This window comes from Vigna umbellata, chromosome 6, assembly GCF_029865625.1.
Source record: "Vigna umbellata cultivar VRB3 chromosome 6, Vumbellata_1.0, whole genome shotgun sequence".
Lineage (NCBI taxonomy): Eukaryota > Viridiplantae > Streptophyta > Magnoliopsida > Fabales > Fabaceae > Vigna > Vigna umbellata.
The window spans coordinates 8623876-8633172 of NC_142170.1; positions in this window are offsets into that span (position 1 = coordinate 8623876).

A 9297-nucleotide genomic window follows, 5' to 3' on the forward strand; every position below is an offset into this window, starting at 1 on the left:
ACCGCTTAATAGGTTGCAACTCCCTCGTTGTTCTTTGTTTACTTACAGAGTAAGATTTGGACCTTTTCATTTCATATTTGAATTGGGTATTATGGAAGCTATTTTTGAATTCGGAAAATATCTTTTAAATATTTAATCTAAAATATTTTTTTTTTCTTTTTAAAATGAGTGTCTTTTTAAAGATTTACAAATTTAAAAATATCTTTTGAAATATTCTATCTCAAAATGTTTCCAAATTTTAAAACTTTCGAAACATTTAATATAAATGTACATTTTTAATTAGTTCGGATTGAATATTTTAGAAAACATATTTCAAATACAGAAATTGTAAAACCTCATATACAATAGTATTTTAGAAATGATGATAGTTTAAAAATAGTAAGACTAAATTATTTTAATATTAAATGGTTTATTTATAAATAATTTTGTTATAGACGACTTTCATTATTTTAAAATGTATCATCTCTCTATAAATCATTTTTCTAGAGTTCTCTACATTCTCTCTAAGAGATCTACCTCATGAGTCATTTTTGCTTCACTTTCTTATTCTTGAGTAATCTAAAGTCATAAGGACTTTGTCCACTTTCAATTTAGTGTTTTGTAGGTTCTTTTAGAATTTCCTTAAGTTCCAAGCAATCGACGAGATGTTTTAGACTCAAATAGTTTATTGTGAGGTAAAAGAAGCTTGACTTTTTTTTTAAATTATGTTTGTTGTGTAAATTTTAGTATATGCAAGAGTTATAAAAATGATTTATATGGAATTGTTATAATTGTTCTAGTACTTTTGTGTTTAGATGGTGATATTTGATATTAATATGCTTTAATGCTTGGTATGGTATGATTTGATGTTTCTGCTGTAATGTTTAGGTGAAATAAAATTGTAATGTTGTTTGGAATTGGTTATAAGGGTAAAGAGTAGAGATTTATCAAACACATTAGGTTTTATGTCAAAAATGACGGTTAGAAAAGTGAATTATTGAAGTTTTGGTCTAAAGTGAGAATTTATAGAGTATGATAGTCGTTTGGGTCTTTACTAACTTATTTAGAATGAGAGTTAGCTACTATGTGGTGTAGAATGAAATGATAGTCATAATAGTGTGTTTATAATGTTGTTTCAAAGATATTTTGAGGTTTTGGTAGACGAAAATCTAAAGAAAGTGGGTCTGGTATGTAATTGAGTTTTAATGTCTGTCTTTGAGTAATTTAAAATTGTTTAGAACCTTGAGAAATGTATAAATCTGATGCAAGAGTGTTTGGTAGTTGATGATTAGAGTTTAGCTTGGTTTGGAGTTAATTTTGGGAGTTTGGGATACTTTTCAAATTAAGAGGTATGGGATATAGAGATTTGGGGTCTGTCATAGAGTCATTATGCTTGTTAGGACTCTTAGTTTGTAGAAATTTGAGTTAAAAGGTGTTATTTTGAATTTAGGTCTTTTGGATTTGTCAAATGATTGAGTGGACCAAATTTCGAATCTAATGATTAAAGGAATACTTTGCTTAAACTCTAAATATGATTTTTCATCAATAAGGTGTAAGAAACTCATTTGATCATTAGAACAAGCTCAAATGCATCAAAAGCCAGTTTGGAAGTGTGTAGTTTGTTGTCATAGGCTCAGACGCCCCTGAGTGTCCTTTTGCCGAGAGGAACTCGTTCAACTGCCCCCTTAGCGCCACTGTTCCTAGGGTCTGGCGCCCCTTTTGAGGGGTTGAATGCCTCTCAGCAGCTTTTTTTTTTCAGTTTTCGGGATTTCAAATTCAGGGTTTTGGATATCAGTTTTGGACGCTGTTTAAGTCGTTTTGGAGGTTTTTTTACCCTTCTGGAGCTGTTGGTGAGAGTTTCAAAGCTTTTTTCCTTGCCTAATGTGACTATCAAGTTGCTATGAAGAAAATTGTGTTATTGTGTGATTTCTGATAACTTGTAAAGGTGTTTCTAGTTCTTTAATATGTGATCAGTAGTCTCATGTATTGTCATACTATGTGAATGTAAAGTGATCTCAATGATTTCAAATGGAAGAGAGTTCCAAGGAGGAACTTCTCAGGTAGTTTCAAGTATTGTAAGTATGAATATAAGAAGCTTATTCTTGGAGTTCATTCTAATATTCTAATGGTCATCCATTCTTAAGTAGATATGGGTGAGACATGTAGTGAGAATAGCAAAATGTCTTAGTCTAGGGGATTTACCTTGACCTAAGGTCAGTGATAATGGACTAACATTGTTCGTGGTAGAGTGAATCACATTGGCAATGGCTCTACAGAATAGTAGAGGCCATTACAAGTGCATGAACTATCATAACACGATATTCATACTAATCCGGATAGTTAAGTGAAAGTATTGTCATACATAAAGTATTTGGTTGGTTTGGTGTGATGTGTGTATCATGTGTATAATGTTAAAATGTTCAAATATATCAATAATTGTTTGCATTTAGCTTATCCATGTTTTTGTCTTTGTTTGTTCATGTGTTTTCTCTTTTGCGATGATTACCTTAAAATTGTATGAGTTTAGGGAGGAAATCTTTTTAGTTGTTTCAACATAAGAGTGAAAGTGAAGCAACAACATACATAGAGTTTTGTTCTCCAAGTATAAAATCTTCTTCATCAGTAACATGTGGCTTCTAGTAAGATATCATTTATTGAATGATTTATTTTGGTAATTTTATAGTATCTTTCAAAAATATATAATCTAAAATATATTAACAAATAAAAAGGTAAGTTTTTATTAAAATTTATTAAATAGTAGTTTGGAACTTACATATTTAATGAGGTGGTGAAAGAAAAAAGAGTGCTGAAAAAACATATCTTTCAAATTACTTTTAAAACTGGCTTTTTCTAAATCCAAGTATGAGATTCATGTCATGGAAAAATTCTACCTAAAAAAAGTGGGTCATTTTTAGTAGAAAATATACATCTTAACCGTAATCATAATATCTTAACTTAAGAATTATACGGCCTATCTAATATAATCATTACTATATAAGTACAGTTTTTCATAATCAATTTATCAAATAAAAATAAGTACAAGATTCTGCAATGTTTTTTCTTATAAAATTATTTGTTATATTTTCTATAAAAATATAATTTTAATGGCTATACATAGACACAATAAATAAATTTGTAAGATCTTTATTTTAATTTTGACAAAGTCTTCCAGCATTTATCAAATATAAGTAAAGCTAATATTTAATTTTTTAAATTATATATTAGAACATAAATAATGAGTGTATACAAATTAGTATTTTATTTCTATACATTTTTTTTCTTCTCTCAAACTTTTATTGAAATTTTTTCCTTTCTTTTCTCAATTGTTTCGCATGTTCGGTATCTATAAAGTTTATTCGAATTCTTTAAAAAAAAATTATCATAATTTTGATTACAATTTTTTTATTGTGTTTGATGATATATTTTTTATTTCATTTATTCAAATAGTTTTTAAGTGATATTTTATTTATTATTTATTTTTTTCTTGAGAATGTTTTACTCTTAATTTTAAATATTCAATTTGAAAAATTTTATTTTGTAAAAGTAATTTTTATTATTTCTCAACAATTTGACTGGTTCTTAAGAAGTTTTTTAGATCTTCAAAGTACTTTTTCTTATCTTGTTTTCAGTTACACATTTTCTCTTTGTGTAATTTTGTTCATTTGTGTAAAGCTATTAATAAATAGTAGTAATTTTCTCTTATTATTAGTAGTAATAATTTTTATGTGTAGAAAATATGATTAATAAGTTATGCGATAAATTAAATAAAAAGCTATAGTATGTTAGATGGTAATTATCTTGTAACACCTGAGACGAATTCAAATTTGGTAGATTACATTTATTTCAAATATATTTTTATAAAATAAATTAGTTAATTAATTAAAAAGATTCAAAATAAAGGACAAAGTAACTTTCCTTTAAAATTATATTTTAGGTTTATGATTTTGATGTGAACATGTTGAATTTTTGTACTTTTAATTTAAGGTTTGTAATTAAAGAAACGAATTTCGCAATGTTGAGTAATTGATCACCACTTTATTCCTGTCTCAAAGTTATCTCGGTAAATTTTAATCTTCACTTAGTTTACCGTTAATTAGATTATATGATTCCTGAGATATATTAACACACTTTGACCGTTCAAAATTTTAATTTAAGGTCAGTAAATTTTTATATCTTCACTTAGTTTATCATTAGATTAAACTAAATTTTTTATATATCATTCCTAAAGGATCTTACCCCTTTTGACCGTTTGGATTTTAATTAGAGATATGTACTTAAAGAAATAAATTTTGCATTTTTGAATAACCTGATTAACAATGTAATTTTATCCTTAAGTTATTTTAGTAAAAACTTTAATCCCTACTATTTTTACCATTAGATTGACCTGATAATTTGATATATGGTCTATAAGACATATAAAATTGTCTTGACCGCTCGGATTCTTAATTGGATAACTGTGATTAGAGCAATTAATTTCGCATTTTGGATAGATATGAAAACCAGTTAAATTATATTTTTAAGTTACTTCGGTAAAACTTCAATTTCAACCTAGTTAACCATTACATTATTGGATGTCTATATTTAGTGAAATTAATTTCGGATTTATTAGAAAACTCAACCCCATCTTAATTTTTTTTTTCAGTCAGCTAGGTAAAATTAAGATTTTGACTTCATTAACAGTTGGATCAAACTACAACTTTTATTGTAGGTTCTAAACGTGTTGTTATTTACTTTGATCAGTCAGATCTTTAATTAGAGACTATAATAAGAATAATCATCCGACGTAATATTATAACTCATTAAATTGTTAATAATATTTAATCATATTGGGTCTAATTTTGAGTAATTGTATTGATTTGTATGTTTGATTGTATCATTGACTTGAACATTATTCTATGTTAAGCTATGAACATGATTTTGGATCAAATATGTATTGCATTGATAAATATGAACATGATATATGATTGGTCAAGGATCTCGCGGAGAGACTCTATGGTTGTAATTAATTAGTGTGTGTTGGTGTTGAGGGTCCTCTTGTTGGAAATTATCCTCATACTCTAATAATTATCCAGTGTCAAGTAAGAATGATAAGTTATGTGGTGAGAGGGGCAGGAAAAAATTTATTTTATATAGGGTGAGTCTATCTTAAACGTGGAATCTATAATTGAAACAATTATTAATATCTACCTAACTTTTTCTCTTTCGCGATATATAGGTAGTTTAAACAAAAGTGAAATTATATTCAATGTAGCAAAATTAATAAATGTTTTGATTGTTATAAAATTTTAGTTACACTAGTAAAAAATCGGGTTTTTACAGCGCACATTATGCCACGGTTCAACGAAAACCGCAGCATAATGGTGCGCGGTGGCAGTTTTGTAAATAAAACGAACATATATGCCGCGGTTCTACTGGGAACCGCGGCATATACCCCAGTCAACCATTGCCTTTGACGCCACGTATGAATAAAAAATTAAATAACAGAGTATATGCCGCGGTTCTCTGCACAACCGCGGCATATACCCAGCCAATTTATTGCAGGTGCTGACTGGGTCAGAGAATTTCAGAAGTTACAGTGGGTATATGCCGCGGTTCTCTGGGGAACCGCGGCATATACCCCTGTAACGTCTCAACTTCTCTGCCAGTCAGAGAATTTCAGAAGTTACAGGGGGTATATGCCGCGGTTCCCCAGAGAACCGCGGCATATAGCCCCTGTAACTTCTGAAATTCTCTGAAAGGCAGTTGGGGAGACAGTTGTGTTGAACACGTTTCAGGGGTATATGCCGCGGTTCTACGAGCAACCGCGGCATATTCTCCTATCTGAAATTAATTTAATGTTTATTTGAAATATTTCGAGGTATATGCCGCGGTTGCCCGCTGAACCGCGGCATATAATTTGAAAATAATTTCAAAAATGCCATTTCTGATAATTTTTTAAATTAGTATATGCCGCGGTTGGACGTGAAACTGCGGCATATAACCCTTTTATACCGCGGTTAAGTAGTGAACCGCGGTAGATTCCCCAGTCAGAGTTAAAAAACAAAACGTTGGAACAGTGTCGTCTTCTTCATCGCGCAGCGCTGGTTTTCGCGTTTTTCTTCTCCTGCGACAGCCATCATCTCAGGTACGCGTTTTTGCACCGTTTAAACTTGAATATATTCGGTCCTTTCTCATTTGTGTCGCGTTTGAAACAGTTTTAGCCGATCAAAATCGTTTGAAACTCGTCATTCCCTCTCCGCTGCGACTTTGCACCAAGCGTTTCCGCCGTTCCTCTTCCAGGTATTTATGCCCTTTTGCATTTTTAACGTGATTTCTTCATTAGTTTTTGGATAATGCTATATTTTTGGTAATGTATAAAGTTTCTATAGTTTTGGTAATGTATGGTATAATTTTTGTTTTAATTTTGATAATGCATGAAATTGTTATAGTTTTGGTAATGTATGGTATGGTTTTTGCTATAGTTTTGGTAATGTGTGTTGTAGTTCTTGTATTATTTAAGGTTTAGAATATTATTCACTAAGTTTCAATGATATGTATGAAATTGCAAGTTTGATTTTTAGTAGCTTATCGTTTTATGTAATATTTAGGAATATGGATCGAAATTGGATTAATTTACCACGTATTAGTGCTGAGTACGAGAGAGGTGTAGAGGAATTTATACAATTTGCGCAACGTAATGAGGGGAGAACTGATGATGAAGTGAAGTTTAGATGTCCTTGTGTGAACTGTTTGAATGGGAGAAAGTTGAACGCAACTCAAATTAGAGAACATCTTATATGTGATGGTTTTCTAAGATGCTATACAACATGGATCTGGCACGGCGAAGAAATGGATTTTCCCACTGACTCTCAAAGTGTAAATGTTACTGATTCCACCATGGAAGAAGATCGACCGGATGAAGACAAATTGGAGGACATGATCCGCGATGTTGGAGCAGAAAATTTTGCCAAAGCTCATGTGTATGAGACGATGTCGACTGATGCAGAAACACCTTTGTATGTCGGTTCAACTAAGTTCACACGTTTGTCAGCGGTGTTAAGGCTCATGAATTTGAAGGCGAGCAATGGATGGACTGATAAGAGTTTTACAGAACTGTTGACGTTGTTGAATGAAATGTTGCCAGATGGAAATACACTGCCCACTCGTAATTATGATGCGAAGAAAATTCTTTGTCCAATGGGTATGGAGTATAAAAGGATACATGCTTGTCCCAATGACTGCATTTTGTATAGGAAAGAGTTTGAATTTTTGACAAAGTGTCCAAAATGTGGCTTATCACGATACAAGTCAAAAAATAATAGTGAAGATAATGGTCAGATAGAAAAAAATGGATCTGCTTTGAAAGTAGTTTGGTACCTTCCAATAGTGCCCAGACTTAAGCGTTTGTTTGCGAATCCCAAAGATGCTAAAAATCTTAGATGGCATGCAGATGAGAGAAAAATTGACGGGCTGCTTCGTCATCCAGCTGATTCAAAGCAATGGAAAAATATTGATCGACAATTCCCCGAATTTGGTAAAGAGTGTAGAAATCTTAGGCTTGGTTTAGCCACTGATGGAATGAACCCATTTGGTAATCTGAGTACCAATCACAGTTGTTGGCCAGTTATATTGATAATTTACAACTTATCTCCTGCATTGTGCATGAAGAGGAAGTACATGATGTTATCTATGATGATATCTGGTCCAAAGCAGCCTGGAAATGACATAGATGTTTATCTAAGCCCACTAGTTGAAGACTTGAAGGTTTTGTGGGTTGACGGGGTTGAAATATTTGATGCATTCGCTTCAGAGACTTTTATGATGCGTGCAATGTTATTTTGCACCATTAATGACTTTCCTGCTTATGGTAATTTGTCAGGATACAGTGTCAAGGGTCATAAAGCGTGTCCTATATGTGAAGAAAACACTGCAGCTCATCAATTGAAACATGGAAGAAAGACGGTGTATCTGCGTCATCGGAGATTTCTAAAACGTAATCATCCATATCGAAGGTTAAAAAAAGCATTCAATGGAGATCAAGAGAGGGACGAAGCACCAAATCCACTTACTATCTCGTGGTGGGTATAGGAAGCTTGAGGAGAAAATCCTCAAGCAAAAGGCAGATGCTATACCACCATCTCAGAGTGGTAGCCCTCCTCAGCCTCCTTCTCCACCGTCTAGACATGAGAAATGGAAGTTGGCCCGTATGCGACCATCGGGCACCTACTCTTCCGACACTGCACGAGAGATTTCTGAAAAAATTGTAAATTATCACTGTTCCTAAAATAATAAATATTGTCATTATACATACTACATTAAACTATTTAAAGAATAATGGTGTTTTGTAATGTTACAGGACGCCTTGGTTGAGCAGAGCTCCCAAGGCCAATTCACTCCAGAGGGTCGCCAGGATATTCTTGCTGCTGCAATTGGACGACCTGAGCACCCTGGACGTGTACGTGCTGCAGGTCCTGGAGTAGGCATTACGGATTATTTTGGGAGCTCTTCTCGTCAGCCTTCATATTCGTACAGCGATACACAAAGGATGACAGAAGAGATCACAAAAAAGGTCCGACAAGACCTTATGCAGGAGATCAGGGCCGAGGTGAGGGCTGAATTCCAGATGCTCTACCAGGAGCAGTTTCAGAGCATGCGCCCGATGCAGTCTCCTATAGAGGAACATGTGGTCCCTCCCCCTCCCACAGGTAAACTTAATAAACATTTATGTGCAATTATTTCTATCTCTTGTATAATCTAACATTTACTCTGACAGGGAGAAGCGGCAAAGGAAGTTGTTCCGCATCAGCCATCCCAGAGGATGACATGGACGATGGTAGTCCATGTCTGCTATACATTTTAGAAGAAGATGAGATGGTGCTGGTAGCTCGTGGAACAGAGTTTAGGTCAGCGACTGTATGTCATGGTATGCAACTATTAGAGGATGAGGTGAAGGTCTCAGTGGATGAAATGATCATGCCAGATGCCTCGGTTCCACTGTCCACGGAAGAGATTTTCACTGTGGAACAAGCATATAAGTCATTTATCACTTGGCCTAAATTTTTGGTTAAACCAGTTTCTGACCCCTCGGTATGAAATTCTTCTTTACACTTCTCAATTTTAAAGGTTTTTGATGTCAAAACTTATCTTATCTTTTCATGTAACAACAGACGCAGGAACAACAGAAGATTCCTCTATCTGAGGATGACCCTCTTTCTTCATTGCATCTACTTGCTGACATCCTTGATGATAAGCCTTTGGAGGTTCAGTATGATGCTAATGTATTTGGGCATGGCTCTGAGGTCCCAATATACCTTAATAGCCAAGATCTCCGTGAGCTTG